At 36.9% G+C, this 10099-nt stretch overlaps 1 protein-coding gene across 1 annotated transcript in view; it reads right to left on the reverse strand.

Annotated features, from left to right (window-relative positions):
* Window positions 1-10099, reverse strand: part of LOC140168010 (X-ray repair cross-complementing protein 5-like) — a 58213-nt gene extending 48114 nt beyond the window's left edge. Inside the window, exon 1 of the mRNA XM_072191319.1 lies at window positions 9974-10099. The gene's annotated coding sequence lies outside the window, so the exon portion shown is untranslated. The remainder of the gene's footprint in view (window positions 1-9973) is intronic.

The following is a 10099-nucleotide window of genomic DNA, read 5'->3' on the forward strand; positions in this document are numbered from 1 at the left end:
CGTTAAGAAAGATAAAGGAAGTAGCTGCAGGGACCCGCACAACAAACATGTTTTGCACACCGCACCGTATGTTGAAAGCACCATATACACCCCTGGAGCTACAAAGTTGCACCGTATTCATGTTGATATAGCCACTGAAAGGAAAAAGAATTCCAATAACAGTGAAACTCAGAAGTATAAACTGAATGAAAGTAGCAGTAAGTTTACCCAAGTGGACTCTTGTAACAATAGTGCCAGGAGCACAGAAAAAGCTGCGAAAATTTCGACAGTAATCAGATGTAGCACAGAAAAGGAGATTGATGATGTAAATAGATACTCCACAAGTAAGTTAAGTGAGAGGCATGTCAGTAAATACATAAGTAAGTTAAGTGAGAAGCATGTCAGTAAATCCCCAAAGAGGGATGAAGATTCTGCAAGCAGTAGCGATGAGTCGAAAAGTAACATTTCGAGTAAAGAAGAGAAGATAGATGGATGAGTGAGGCTGAAGAAGACTGACTACCGGTACTCCATGAGTAAGATTTGTAAGTTACATGTAAGTGGGAACTCAAACAATGATGTTATATTACATGTAAGTGATGAGGATAGTATATCCTCGGTGAGTTCTGAAGATACTTCAAGTAGTAGAGTAATGATTGCATGTACCACTTCAAATAAATTTGAGGTATTGATAGATGAGGTAGAAGAGAGGATAGAAAATGAAATGGAACCGGAGTTCTCTGGCCACACAAGTAAGATAAGTGAGACAAGTAAGTTGAGAAGAACAAATGAGAAGGGATCCAAGATGAAGAGGGATGAGGATAGAAAATCCTCGGTGATGGAGGAAGACTATTTGAGAAGTAGGGACAGGAATAGAAATACCGCTTCAGGTGAAGATAAGAAGAGGGAGGAGGAAGCGAAGCCGAAGATGATTAATTCCTCCATAAGTAAGTCAAGTAAGTTCAGTAAGACAAATGAGACTGAGAAAGAAAACGGTGAGAAGAGGGAAATAGATTCATTGAGCGGTAGACATGGATTTGACAATTCTAACACAGTTGAGACAGAGAAGGAAGTGAAATTGAAGATGAAATCATTCCATCCCACAAGTACCACTGTAAATACAGCCGGGATGAATGATGAGGAAGTGAAGTTGAGGAAGAAGTTGTTAAGCTCAAGTAAGTTCAGTAAGTTAAGTGAGAAGGAAACCAGTGAGAAGATGGTAAAGGATGGTATTACCACCCTGAATACAGCAGGGGTGACCTACGAGGAAGTGAAGCGGAAAAAGAAGACATTAAGTAAGACTAACAAGACAAGAGAGGAGAAATACAGTGAGAGGAGGGAAGATAATAGAAAAACCTCAGTCAGAGAGGAAAACTCACCAAGCTTTGGAGAGAAGCACAGAAGTACTACTTTGAATAAAAATGAGGTGATAAATGAGGAAGTAAAACTGAAGGAGACAAATAAGGAGAGACAGAAGAAGACTAATGACTTTACAAAGCAGAGGACAAAGAGTACCTCGAACGCTAATGACAATAAGCCGAATAAGGAGACAAAAACCAGTGTCAATTGCGAGCAAAAAAATGCAGCCAATACCACACCAGTACACTTGAAATGCATGTACACAAATGCAGATAGTTTATTGAATAAGAGGAAGGAGCTTGAAGCAAATATTGCCAGCTTGCAGCCAGATGTAATTGCAATTACAGAAGTTTTTCCGAAGAATGTAGAGACGGAAGTCCAGAAAGCGGAGTTGGAGCTAGATGGCTATGACTGCTTAGTTAGCACCGGAGGTCGAGGAGTTTGCATTTACACAAGAAAGAAGTTTAAGGCAATTCCTGTTGATGAGCTTTCGAGTTTACCATTTCAGGAAAGCATTTGGTGTGAAGTAAGGCTGAAAAATAAAGACAAGTTACTTGTTGGCTGCGTTTACAGGAGCCCAAGTTCCGATAGTGACAACAATGACCAATTACATCACCTTATAGATGCAGCATGTAGAAGGGGAAGTTCACATCTACTTATTATGGGGGACTTCAACTACTCCGAAATAGAATGGGACACATGGTCTAGTAAAGCCAGTATGAATCACCCTAGTTGGGGTTTGATAGATTGTTTACAGAACAACTTCCTCTATCAAGCGGTTAACTGCAACACTAGATTTAGAGAGGGTCAAAAGCCAAGCTTATTGGATCTTGCCATCACTAATGAAGATGGTTTGATTAAGGAGGTGCAAGCCAGATGTCCATTGGGGAAAAGTGACCATGTTGTTTTACATTTTGAACTTCAGTGCTACATGGAAGAGGATGATGAAGTTGAAAAAGAGAGATATCTATTCAACAAGGAGATTATGAGTCAATGAAAAAGAGTTAAATGCAATTAACTGGGAGGAGGAGATGAGAAGTATGGATGCAAATAACAGTTGGAGGTTATTTGCAACTAAGATGTATGAGGCCATGGAAGACAATATTCCCAGGACCAAACCAAGACAAAGTAAGCCAGAGAAAAAGAGAAACCCATTATGGATGAATAAAGATGCGATGAGTAAGGTGAAGAAGAAATACCATGCATGGCAGCGGTACTTAGCTACTAGGCAGGGAAAAGACTACAAAGATTATTGCACAGCAAGAAATGCAGCAACAAATGAAGTTAGGAAAGCTAAGAGATCATTTGAAAGAAAACTTGCTGAGGAGATCAAAGTAAATCCGAAAAGTTTTTGGAAATATGTCCGCTCCAAGACCCATGTTAAACAAGGGATAAGTGATTTGGAAAAAGAAGATGGAACACTTAGCACACTGATGAAGAGAAAGCGGAGGAATTGAACAAGTTTTTGCTAGTGTGTTCACCAGAGAGAGGATGAAGACATCCCAGAACCTGAGATGAAACATGTTGGTGAAAGGCTAAAGGATATTACAGTTTCAGAGGAAAAAAAAAAAAAAAAGTTGGATAAATTAAAACCAAATAAATCACCAGGTCCTGACGGATTTCATCCAAGGGTGCTTAAGGAGGTCACAGATGCAATTACAAAACCACTGACCATCATCTTCAACAAATCACTTGGTGAAGGGGAAGTACCGGATGACTGGAAAATAGCACATGTGACGGCAATTTTCAAGAAGGGATCGGTAAAAAGCCCAGGCAACTACAGACCAGTGAGTCTAACATCAGTCATTTGTAAACTCCTTGAGTCAATTATCAGAGACCACGCCATGGACTTCATGAACAAGAATAAGCTGCTTAGTGAAGACCAACACGGGTTTAGAGCTGGAAGGTCATGTGTGACTCAGCTGATAGAGATCATGGATTTGTGGTCCAGCATGTTGGATGAGGGCGGAGGTATTGATGTGATATATTTGGACTTCAGGAAGGCTTTCGACAGCGTACCACACCAGCGCCTACTCAAGAAAGTGAAGGCTCATGGCATAGATGGAAATCTACAGAGTTGGATAGAAAGCTTCCTGACAGGTAGAAAACAGAGAGTCTGTGTAAATGGTGGAACATCTGAATGGGCAGACGCCATTAGCGGTATCCCGCAAGGCAGTGTCCTAGGTCCTATCCTCTTCATCATATTCATCAATGACCTACCTGATGTAGTTGAAAGTTATGTAAAGATATTTGCTGATGACACAAAGGTGTTTACGCATGTTCAGAAAGAAGAGGATTGCGAGAAGCTTCAAGAGGATTTGGACAACCTGAGTTTGTGGTCAGATACCTGGCAGCTGAAATTCAATGTAGCAAAGTGTGGAGTAATGCACTATGGTTCACAACCAACACCATGTACATATAGCATGTCAGAAGAAGGTAATAGAAGAAATTTAGAAGTACTAGAAGAAGAGAAAGATTTGGGAGTGAAATTTGACCCCTCGTTGACCTTTTCAAAGCATGTTGATATGGTTGCCAATAGAGCCAACAGGATGGTTGGAATCATAAGGAGAACATTTGATTACATCAATAAAGATATGCTGAAGATTCTGTACAAAAGTCTAGTGCGTCCACACCTAGAATATGCAAATTGTATTTGGAGTCCAGTTCTACACAGAGATAATGTAAGGATTGAGAGAGTACAGAGAAGAGCCACAAAAATTGTTGCAGACCTGAAAGAGATGACGTATGAAGAGAGATTGAAAGAGCTTGATTTACCCACATTAGCCTACAGAAGATTAAGGGGAGATTTGATACAGATGTATAAGATAATGCATGGTATTAATGACATCAATCCAGCCTCCATCTTTCAAATGGCACAGCAAGGTGTGGGAACAAGAGGTTGTTCGAGCATATTCTCTAACACGTAATGCGTCAGCATTACTGTTAGAGATTTGTACTATGTCATCCTTGTGCATAGATCGGTGCATAAAATTGTACCGGGACGTAAACATGCTTCATAGTTCACAAACACACTTCATAAGCGTGTCATTATAAGCTTTATTCTATTGCATGTATCACGCCGTACCTTTTTACATTTTCGATACTTACGATCCTAAAAACTGGAAGCAAATATAAGCTGATTTTTGCTGACTGCACAGTCGGCGAAAAGATGGCAGACATTTAGCCTCACCATGTGGGAGCAATTGACGAGGTAAATGTTCATGAATAATGACTGGAAGGTCATAGGCTAACAGCTTCTATAGATGAGCTTACTTGACATAACCTGACCTTAGACTGCTGCCCTCAGTCGTCAACCTGACGACGTCATTAATGACCATTCCATTTGAAAATGGGTGAATATGGCTATGATGAGGACGTTTTCTTTTTTCTTTATATATTTATGGTTTTCCTTTTTCCTTTTTTTTTTGTCTTTCTTTCTTTCTTTCTTTTTTTCTTTTTTTCTTTTGTTTCTTTCTTCCTTACCTATTTTTTTTTTCTTTCTTTCTTTTCTTCTTTTTTTCTCAGTTCGTTCTTTCTTTCTTTCTTTCTTTCTTTCTTTCTTTCTTCGTTTATTTATTTCTTTAATTAATCGATCTATTATTAGTTAATTAATTAATTAATTAATTTATGAATTTATAAATGAATTTATTTATTTATTTATTTATTTATATATTTATTGATTGATTGATTGATTGATTGATTCATTGAATGATTGATTGATATTGAATGATTGATTGATTGGTTGGTTGATTGATTGATTGATGAATGAATGAATGAATGAACGAACGAACGAACGAACGAACGAAGGAACGAATGAATTATTTATATTTCTTTCTTTCTTTCTTTCTTTCTTTCTTTCTTTCTTTCTTTCTTTCTTTCTTTCTTTCTTTCTTTCTTTCTTTCTTTCTTTCTTTCTTTCTTTCTTTCTTTCTTTCTTTCTTTCTTTCTTTCTTTCTTTCTTTCTTTCTTTCTTTCTTTCTTTCTTTCTTTCTTTCTTTCCTGTACCTGCTATAGAAAATGCTTTATGATCAATTGCTTGTGTCTTTTGTTTTCAACAGAGAGTTTATTCTACTCAAAACATTCATCGGAGTGAGGATGGATGTGATTGCGCAGATAACAAGGAATAGGAAATAAATCCGTTTTGATCAGGCAACCAATGCAGTGTAATTTCTCTAATAATATCATTACCTACTTGTACCCTGTAATTGGATAGCAACGTTTGCACAGCATTTGTTGTGGCCTTACTGAAGTTTACTTCGAGCACTAAATCTCAAAAATATTAATTCTGCCACATTCAGAATACTACGGTATTAATTAAGCTGTTTGTTCATGCACGAAATACGTGAATGTTGTGAGATGAAAAAAAACAATATCACTCGACTATGAACACCATCCTATTACGTGCTTTGACACCACCCTATTTCTCTTAATGGACTAATCCATTGCCACTCTCTCCCAAGATGACCTCTTCCCATTCTCATGACCTTTTATTTCGTGAAGTAAGGCGATCACCTGAGAATAGTGGAGCAATTTTTCCAGAAATAGTGATGAAATATCTACCTAAATGCACCTGAAATGGCACATATAACTGAGAATTACTTCAACAACACGCATAGTAACAAATTGGTAGGTAAAGCTATGTACAAGGAGGTCTTTAGGGGATATTTCAGAATTGCCTATTGTTATTACAATGATATTACGTAACGGTAAGCTTACGTAATTTGTTTACCGACCGATATTCAGGGCGAAGGGACACTAGCCACGAATGCGAGGGCATCCGTGAGCAAATTCGTGGCTAGTGTTTCTCGAGCAAACAAGAGGTCACAGCCTCAAGGTGCAGAAACAACGGAAACAGGACGGTTCGCACCCTTTCAATTTCGGACCCGTGCACTTTCGCCCCTTTCAATTTCGCACCTGCACTTTCGGTCTTTCGCCTTTTTAAACCGCTGGGTAATGTGCTGCTGTTGACTGATGATGGGGCCTAATATTAATATGGCCAAAAATGTGATGGCTTATAATTTATAATTTTATCCCATCTTTATGTTGCCGAATTGATCTTCTTTGACATGAAACTAATGGGAAAATAATATTTAGCAAATTTCTCAAAGACAAATGCGCACAAGCAAAACAAACGCCTGGCAGCAGCTTTGCGATAATGCTGTGCTGACGCCACCTTTCTTCACCGCGAGTATTAGCTGCCACTAGTACGCGAAAGCGCCGGGCGTGACTTGGGTTCAATCAATGCAATGGTAGCCTACGGTGACTAGGCAGTAGCAGCACGCATATATTCGTCCCAGAACATACCCGTGCGGATCGATTGCTTGACAAGTCTCCGGCCACGCGTCAGCAGGACTGTATACATAAGGTGTGACTTCTTCAACCCATTATGTAATGAATGACTTACGGGAAAGCGCCGGGTATGGTGTGGGTTCAATCAATGGTACCGCTTTGACAAGCCCCCGCGGCCGTGTGCCGGTATAAACTTGTCAAGAAATACATGCATAGAAAGATATTTATTTACGAACAATATGTTACGATTCCACATTGAGAAATATTACAATTGCATCCATATTCTTTTCCAAATATAAAATATTATTAATCAGGAAAGTTTTCTGTTCGTTTTAATGAGAAATGTAAATAATGGACCAAATGTTTTAACTTTTATGTCTTTTAATGAATGATGTATTTTGTCTGTGTTCTTAAAGGGGCATTTCGTGATCCACAGCCTCATCCCCCCACTTTTCTCAAAAAAAGTTGAGATTTTTATATCACTGGAAACCTCTAGTTACATAATGTTTATGTACAAAATATTTCTTGCAGATTAATTCGTTTAGCAAAGATATCGTGAAATTTGAATTTCGCTCTGGTGCACCAGAACGAAATTACAACGCATTGTCTATGGAGCAGTGTAATACACATAATCATGCATAACTCGCAAACGCAAAATCGGAATCAACTGAAATTTTGGGAATAGGCTTTTTTCGTGGATATGTACTGAAAATGTCATAAAAAGAGGATGCTAGGATCACAAAATCCTCCTTTAATTAATTTAGTATATATATTTCTACAAGTACAATGTACAACTGTTTCCCGTCTTCGTTTGTTTTATTTTATTTCAACAAGTGTTACGTAAATTGTATAAAACAAAGAAATGTAAATACTTTTAATGAATTTTGATATATTTGATGTATGATTTTTTGATGTTTATGTTTTTAAAAAATTCTTACATTATCGGGCCTATGTATAATTCTACAAATTGTTATGTATATTGTTTTCATGACACAGGGCCCCTGTAATAGCAGATTTATCTGAAGGGTAACCCTGTATAAATATGGTTTTAATAACTAACGTAAGTAAATAAACAAATTTGTGGAAAAAATGCTATCCAATTCTGCATTGTAAATGATTGACATTTATATGTTCATGATTCATTTTGTTTACCGGCCTGTCAATCACGGACTCATTATGACGATGCTTCATTAACACCACGGCATATCTTACGTGGTATCTTAATCCGCTAAATACTTTATGCCGACAATTTTAAGGCAGGATGTTTGAACTCGAAGATGTCAATAATGTAATAGCATCTATTTCTTAGATATTAATAAAGATGATCGTGTAAAGGGGATGACTTTCTTTCTTTATTTTTTTTTATAGTGCCTTTTTTTTCTTTTCTTTTTATCAAGAAAGATGTTTTTGGATGTTGCTGCACATAATAATTTATTTCTATCAATTAGATTTGTTCAGTTCATCTTAATTTCTTTCTTTCTTTCTTTTTCTTTCTTCTTTCTTTCTTACACTTACACATTAAAGTATTTATTTTGGAACTTAGCTATAAATATTATGAATTGCAACTAAACACAGAAACGCTATATTGAATTTATTACAACCCCTTATTATCATTGTTATTATTATTATTATCATCATATTATATTTTAAAATTATCTTTGTTTATATTATTATCATTGTTATTATTATTATTATTACGGTATTATTATTATTATTATCATTATTATTATTATTATTATTATTATTATTATATTATTATTATCATCTTATTATATTATTAAATTAACTTTGTTTATATGTTTTGTGTTACTCCCCCATTGGATTTTGTGTCATACTTTCATTGTTTTTAATTTTATCTATTGCTTGTTGACACTTGTATCCTTTTGGTGGATCCTTTGGTCGTCAGTTGGAACAAATTTCGCCTGTTTTTATACATATTATAATTAATAATTAAATCTAAATTTATTTATTATTACTATTTATTATTATTACTATTTTTAACATTGTTTTCTAATTATTTCATTATTTTGGGTAAGCCTGCTGCTAAAATATCTGGCCTGTAATATATTCTGAGAAAAAAAAATCGTTCCTCTATTTTGTTTTAAAATATCCTTTCTTTCCTTCCTTCCCGGTTTATCATGACTTAATAAGTGCATGCCCGACGGCCCAGTACTATAAACATACTACGCCGCATCGCCGGGAGTTCAAGCAATCAATCGTGCATCAATCAATAGGTAGCCTAGGTGAATTCAAATTTGCCATCAAATTGCATCATTTTATATATATCAAATTAAAGCCCTTGAGTAAACTAAGCCAAAACTGAAAACCTTTTTTCATAGCACTTTCCGTAGCAAAGTTACATCTTGTCAAAGATTGACTTTCATCAAAAAGATTCAGCTAGCAAAATTCCCCAAAACGGCATTTCGGGGTGTTTTTAGATCTTAGTCTCATGGCGATAGCAGCTTTTTTTAATGGAACTGCTATCAAAATCCTCTAAAATTCCATGTGCGACTTGATTATCACCATAAAAATCATATATTTGGGTCAAGTGAAGTATAGAAAACATATTTATGTAGGTTTCCTTCACCCACCTATTCTCGAAAAAATTCAAATTTCTATGTAAATATGCATTGTGTTGGGGCCCCAATCTCGGCGAATTCGCTGACTTGTAAATGTGTTAACTAAGGTTTGCCTAGGTTACCTACAATCAACAGCATGACAGCAGCACGATACCCGCGGTATAAAAAGGGGGCGAAAGTGCACGGGTGCGAAATAGAAAGGGGCGAAAGTGCACGGGTCCGAAATTGAAAGGGTGCGAACCGTCCAGCATTCGAAACAACACACTAGACTCCGTATCAGAGGAAATTCTTTCAGCAATAGAGTGGTGAGCGCATGGAATGGACTGCCTGCAAATACAGTGCATGCTAAGACTACCAATGAATTCAAGAATGGCATAGATAGAGCTCTAGAGAAGACATACAACAAGTTCACCCATGGAACGGGAGCTCTCTGGCAGAAAGTTGTTTATTAACATGGCCCCATAAATAGATTATGCAGTAAGGGTATTGTGATGAAATTGGATGGGCTACATAAGGACTTTTTTTCCTTCAACAAGAGCCCAAGAAGAAGGTGTGTTCAAGGTGTGTTCAAGATAGTAAATGTAAACCTGTATTTTAGCTAGAGTATCTCGAGCTAGTAGTCGCGCTCGCGTCAAAGGTTGGCTGCATTTGATTATAGGGCCAGTGAAAAGCTAGAAAAGACTGCCAGTCGATGCAGTCTTAATCATTGGACCTTTTAAAACTCTTATAAGAAAAGACATATTACACCTGGTAAATTATTTATTACTTACAGTAAAAAATGAAGTTCAAAATCCACGTTTTTTGACAACCAAGGCACCTAATATTGTGTTTACCGTGTTTCGCACGATCCGCGGTCCGTACTACGAGCTGTATTTAGTATTCATGACCGCGGTACT

Source organism: Amphiura filiformis, chromosome 13 (assembly GCF_039555335.1).
Source record: "Amphiura filiformis chromosome 13, Afil_fr2py, whole genome shotgun sequence".
NCBI classification, from domain to species: Eukaryota; Metazoa; Echinodermata; class Ophiuroidea; order Amphilepidida; family Amphiuridae; genus Amphiura; species Amphiura filiformis.